We start from the raw sequence: 6067 nt of genomic DNA on the forward strand, positions 1-6067 counted from the left end.
CGCGCCCCAGCGGCCGTGACTGGGGCACGCTCGGCTTTGGTGGTTTTTTGTTGTTTGGGAAATTGTTGTTGTTGTTGTTGTTGTTTGTTTGTTTGCTTGCTTTTGTTGGTTTTTGTTCCCTCCCCTACACGCACGCACGGTGCTGCGGAGCTGGTCGGTACGGGTGGTGTTGTCTTCAAGCAGGAGTGTGTTGGAAAGCTATCTTTGCCTGATCGATCAGGCGGTGCCGAGGCTGAGCCTCCAGCTCAGAAAACTCCTGAGCCAGTTCCCGTGCTCTGGGCTGCCGGGAGCAGGGATGGCAGGGTAGGAAATGGCTTCTTCCCGCCTCCTCCTTCTCCTACCTGGGCACCGACCGCCCTTCCTGCGGGACAGCGGCCGGGACAGCTTCGACTCTCGTGCCACGGCTGAAACATTGCTCTTACTCTGTTCTGGGGCTGTCTCCAGAGAGGAAGGGGGTTTTGGTTTCCAATGAACTAAAATGGGGTAGCGGTCAAAAGAAGTGAAAGCAGAGAAATGAAGGTTCGAATAAAACTCTTCAGCTTCACTTTCAAAATCCACAAGCTTTTATATCTTGATTTGTAATTTGTTCTTAGGTGAATGACATGTGAGGGCTTGTATTTGAAGAGCCAGTCGATTTTTGGCTGAAATTTTGCTTGCGTGGTTGGGAATGTATTTGCTTGAACATCACACCTTTTCGAAGCATACTATTTATAAGTAGTAACAACAAAGAGCAGCAGGATGGTGACCTGTCTGATAAGATATTTCTGCTTTGAGTGGTTTAGTACAATTGTATTAAAACTGACCCCCTTTAAGATTTTCTGAATGAGTGCATCTCTACCCAGGCTCAGGGAATGCACTCAGTCGTCAAAATAACCATGAGCTAGTTAAAGACTTACTTTCTGCTGCCATTGTCCTCTTCTCACCTTTCTGTCCTAAGGCTTGCAGTGTTCATCAGCGACCTTAATTCAACTGTAAGAATTCCTGGAATAAGGATTTCATCTTTGAGGATGTGCAGCAGACTGTGAATCTACTTCCTGTGGGACCAATGGATGCTCAGCCTGTTCCAATTAACTACCCTAAGCAGCAGACTCAGTGACACCCAGAGAAGCAGAACACTTTGAGATAACCACAAACTGACGTGTATTTTGGAACTTCCCCTCTATTTTTTTGTGGTAGATCATATGCAAGTAGCTTATCACTGTAAGGAATATACTGTTACCCAAATATGTTCTGTTACTTTATTCAAAGGAGGAACATGTTTTCATGCCTTGGTGTCAGGTGTCTGCATCAAGCACTCAGTTTGGCCAACTGAAGTAAATAAAAATAGCTGAGTGTTTAAAATAGCTGATAAAAAGAGTGAGAAAAAATATTTGTTTGGTTTTGGACATCTCTTCCATGCTGTTGCTTTCTTTACATCAGTTTTTAACTATAGTTTGGTTTGAAAATGGACAAGTAAAAAGCCACAAACCAAAGAAACTCTGCAAAACATTTTAAAATTCGGTTTTCTGTAATAGTTGGGCATCTAATACCTAAAAACTTTGCAAAATGCCAATTTTTTTTTCTAACTCCTTTGCCTTACAGCCAGAGGATGTCTACAGGAGGTATTCTGGTGGTTTCTGATCATAGATTTTAGTGGCATTTGGAAGGTGAAAGAATCCAGATGATAAAAACGGAATATAAAGTTCATTAAAGTGTCTTATCTGCACACCAGTAAGAAAACTGCTCATGGGAGAAGTGGTAAAAAGAAAGCCAGAAGTGGTGAAAAGAAAGCCAACACCCTGTGTGTTGTGATGTTAAAAGAGTTCCTAATAGAAACATTCCATTTGTTGGAGACTGACCAGTGCTCATTAGCATTTTCTAGCACCCTGTCATGTTACTGAGCATTGCCTTACAATTACAGTTTATAATTGCAATTTACAAACTCATTTCCAACTTGATGTAGTATCATCTTTTAACCCCCTGCCTTACAAAGCTAAGTTTTTAAAGGGACTAAGCATCCCTAGTGGGATCTAGTTAATTTATTCCTAAAATCAGTGCTGAAATCTGGACCCAGTTGTGCAGAGCCCATTGAGACTTCTCACATCTTTGGAAGAGGAAGCACTACAGATTGTCTCAGGGATTGAAAAAGTCAGGCAAGGTCCTTACCTGCTTTGCAGAGGTTTTTGTAACATCCCTGCAATTGGTGCTCTAGACTCACACTGAATGATAGAGGTGCCAGTCAGTCTGTTCTGGCAGTAGTTCAGCTCCTGAACTCCTTGGAATTCCAAGGCTCATAGCTGAACTTGCAATTAGCTGCTGCTTGCAGAGGTTTTAGCTAATTGGATGCTGAGGTCAATGTTGGGGTAATAAGGTATTTCTGAATTCTCATTAGGCCCCAAATAAGAAAGGGCAGCAAATGGCATTCAGAAAGAACAGAATAAGAAAAGTTAGGAGTAGCTTTGTATAAACAAGTAAACAGAAATCAAAATTAAAGTTAATTCAGGTTGGACCATTAGGTTAAGAAGCAGACCAGTAAAAGAGAAAAATGTAATACCTTAATTATAATTTTTTACCTTCTTGTCTGAGTCAAGACTAGATCCAAGGGCATGAGACAATCATCTAATGTGGAATGGCTTGGCTATGAGTAACAACAAAGACAGTTTCTGTGTTTCTATGACAGAATTGGTGTTCTCATGAGGAGATGCAGTAGAAGATACTCATCTGTCTTCTGAACTTGGCATTAATTTTTTTTCCCTGGAAAACAGGGCATAATATCTATCTTGTGCCTTCAGGTCCAGGCAAAGCATCCTGTTCATGAAAAATTTTGGACTGAGCCAAGTAATCAAACCTTCCTCGGCTGTGTCGTCATGGAATTTGAGGATGGTTCAGCTGATAGCAGAGTGCTGGCTGGGAGCACAAAAAACACATCCAAACAGACAATTGCTTTCAGAGATTTTACAGCTGTAATTACAAGGTTGATATTTCTGAATTTAAGGCTTGTCTAGGCTGGCTTTTGTTTCAGCTCAATATTTACTTATAGCTGGGAAGTGGAATGGGCATGCAGCCTACACTGATTCCCTGAGTCCTGGGATTGGTATTAAGTAATCTGTTACAAAACAAACTCATCAGAAAAGGGAGGGCAGTCTCCCTTTGCCAGATAGTGCTTCCTCACTGGGGATTTATCCATCTAGAGCATTAACAAACTCTGGATAATAGTGAGTAAAATCTGGCCTGCATGGCCTGTGGGGGTGGATTAAATTAAACCTAATGTTGGTGGGGTTTTTTTTCAATTTTCAATGCTTAGATTTTTTTATAATTGTCAGGTGTATGGTTATTTATAGTGCCCAAAGTACTTTGTATGCAATATAGCCACCACTCCACGTGCCTGCACATCTTAAATCTGTCAAATATGTAGCAGTAGATGGTGTAGGCAGGAATATTCAGGAGCAGGAGAAATAGCCAAAAGGAAGCAGGAAAAGGAGGAATGTCTACTTAAATTCTTGCTGTGATGCTATTTAAATGCACTTATGCAGAACAGGCAAAGTGATTTCAGATCAGTTAGTTTGTTTTCCCATATGAGTGTAGGCAATGCTGTCTGGACGAAAAAGGAATCTGTGGCACCTGAAAGTTTTCCATCCTTCAGGTGAAGTGATAAAGTTCATGGTTTTGAACCTGAAGAGTTTAGGAGAGATGAGCAAGCAGGATGCAGCACGTGAACAAAGAGAATGCTAAAATACAGAGTGGCTGAATGGAAAAGCTCTGAGAGTGATTAGTTCAGGGGAGAAAGGATGTTCTTTGTTGATATCCAAGAACTTCTCTGGTATCTTATTAAGACATGGAAAGTACTTGTTTGGTTGGTGTTGTGGATAGTTTGAGGATATTTGGTTGGTTGGTTTTGGACATTTCTAAGTTGTTTGGGTTTGTTTGTTTGTTTTCATTTGGAAATAAACAAGACATCAGAACCATGAAATCTGAAATCAGCTTCACTTGTGTGCAGTTCAGTGCTTCAACCTCACACAACCCCTACTTGCTGTTTTGAGAGTTTGCTGCTTTCACAGCATTTTTGTTAAAGGGAAGCTTCCCTGAGCAGAGAGGACATAAAACTTACTCTCAAGGCCTCCTCAAGAAAGTTTAGTCTAGAAACCTTTGGATGACCTGTGGAAAAGAGCAGGCTGGCCAGATACAGTGTACAGTATGAGTAGCTTGGTCATGTAAAGGCAACCTTACAATTCTGACACACAAAGATTGCTGTCAGGCATGTGAGAAAAGATTATTAAACAAGGAAGGAGGGGGAGAGAGAGCCTTGCAGATAATGCACTCTCCTGCTCCTTTCAAGGAAGCAGTGATTAGAGAGTAGTGTGGCCACTGAGCTCTTGCTCTTAGCTGCTGTTCCACACTCCCTTAGCCAGATTGCTCTGTTTTCTCAGGAAGGTCACTGATATTTTCCTTCCTCAGCGCTGCACTGATAACACTCAAGGTCAGAGAATATTTTTGTATCTCTGGTGAGCTGCATGTTGAAAGTAAAGTCTTCTACCTGTAGTAGTTATATGCTTATTTTCCCTGGCAACAGAGTACTGGGGAAGGTTTTGGTACAGTTGAAACATTCAGATCATCTGCTATAAAAATCACCAGTAGCAGCTAAAATTGCTAGGTACTGTAGTGACATTTACAGCACTCTCCTGTTACTGTATAATAGTCCAGAGCAGATGGAGCTGATGTCCTCTCCAGTTTGCTTTCTCTCATCTGGAAAGTTGTGCGTTTACTCCCCCCACCCCAATGCAACATACTCTTATAGGAAAGAATGAGTGTCGCATTTGGGGGTGCTGCTTGCATGTGTGTTCGTGCTCCAGACAGTCACTGAACACAACACTGGTGAATCAGAGAGGATTTGTTTACCCTGTGTTATTCAGATGGTTGTGTTAGGTTAACATCAGGACCTCTCACTATGCTAGGAGACCTCAGCCGCTGTGAGTAGACTGATGTGTTATTGGCAAGGTGCTCTTATAGTAATGTTATTTTCATCTCGTAGTCTTCTGTCTTACAAGCAAAGAATGCTGTACCTGTAAAAGTACATTTATACCGCAAAAGCACCGCCTGGGCTATACCTGCTGATGTTTGGGTAACACAGTGGCCCATAAATATTCCTGTGCTGGTTGACACGGTGACACTGCAAGTCTGTAATGTGCATCCGGTGTCTGTCAGTGTGTGTGACAAATGTGTATTTTATGATTGGCTTTTCACAAATATTAAAATGAATATTATATGTGTTATGTAGAAAGTTATGCTGTAATAATTTTCTTAAGTAGTGTGTTAAGTATAGTTTTAGGTTATAACATAATGTTAAAATAGAAACTATGCTATGTAAGATATTTTTTTAAAGAAAGGAATGAGGTAGTCACACCGAGATAGCAGCCACAGGATACCTAAATCTTTCAGAGAAAGAGAATTTATTGCTCCATTATCAAAAGAAACGAACTTCTTCCCGCCTCGCTCAGCCCTGAAGACGCCGTCAGGATTAAGAGGAAGAAGTTGACACTGACCAGACCGAATCCTGTGTTTGAATGGAATTTATGCATCATGTATGAGATGTATGAATATGCAACAGGCTACTGCTTTTAAGGGTTAATCCTCTGTTAATGTGTGTCTTTTTTCGGGCTTATTTTGCCCAGAAAGAGGTACCCAGACTGTTTGTAACTCTTTGTTTTTATTGTCTCGTATTGTCCTAAATCCTAATTGTCCAAATTTTTATTACTTTAATTATATTGCTATTTTTATAACCATTCTATTACTATTAAACCTTTAAAATTCTAAAAACAAGTGATTGGCGATTTTTCACAGTGTGCAAACAGTTCAGATGCTGTGAGTTAAAAATCATAGAAGGAAGGGAGGGATATGATCACCAGGACAGAACTAGAGGAATTTTGGGGAAAATCACGTTCATGGCTGGAGCCTAGCTTTTAGTTTGGGTAATTTATATTGTTTATATTGTCCGGAAGGTGGAAGTCTGAGCCGGCTGTGCGTGCTGCATTGGCTCGCTCTTGCCTCTCAGCTCGGCCTGCTGCTCCGGCCTGGATTCCTCTCGGGGCTC

This window comes from Geospiza fortis, unplaced genomic scaffold, assembly GCF_000277835.1.
Source record: "Geospiza fortis unplaced genomic scaffold, GeoFor_1.0 scaffold41, whole genome shotgun sequence".
Taxonomy (NCBI): domain Eukaryota; kingdom Metazoa; phylum Chordata; class Aves; order Passeriformes; family Thraupidae; genus Geospiza; species Geospiza fortis.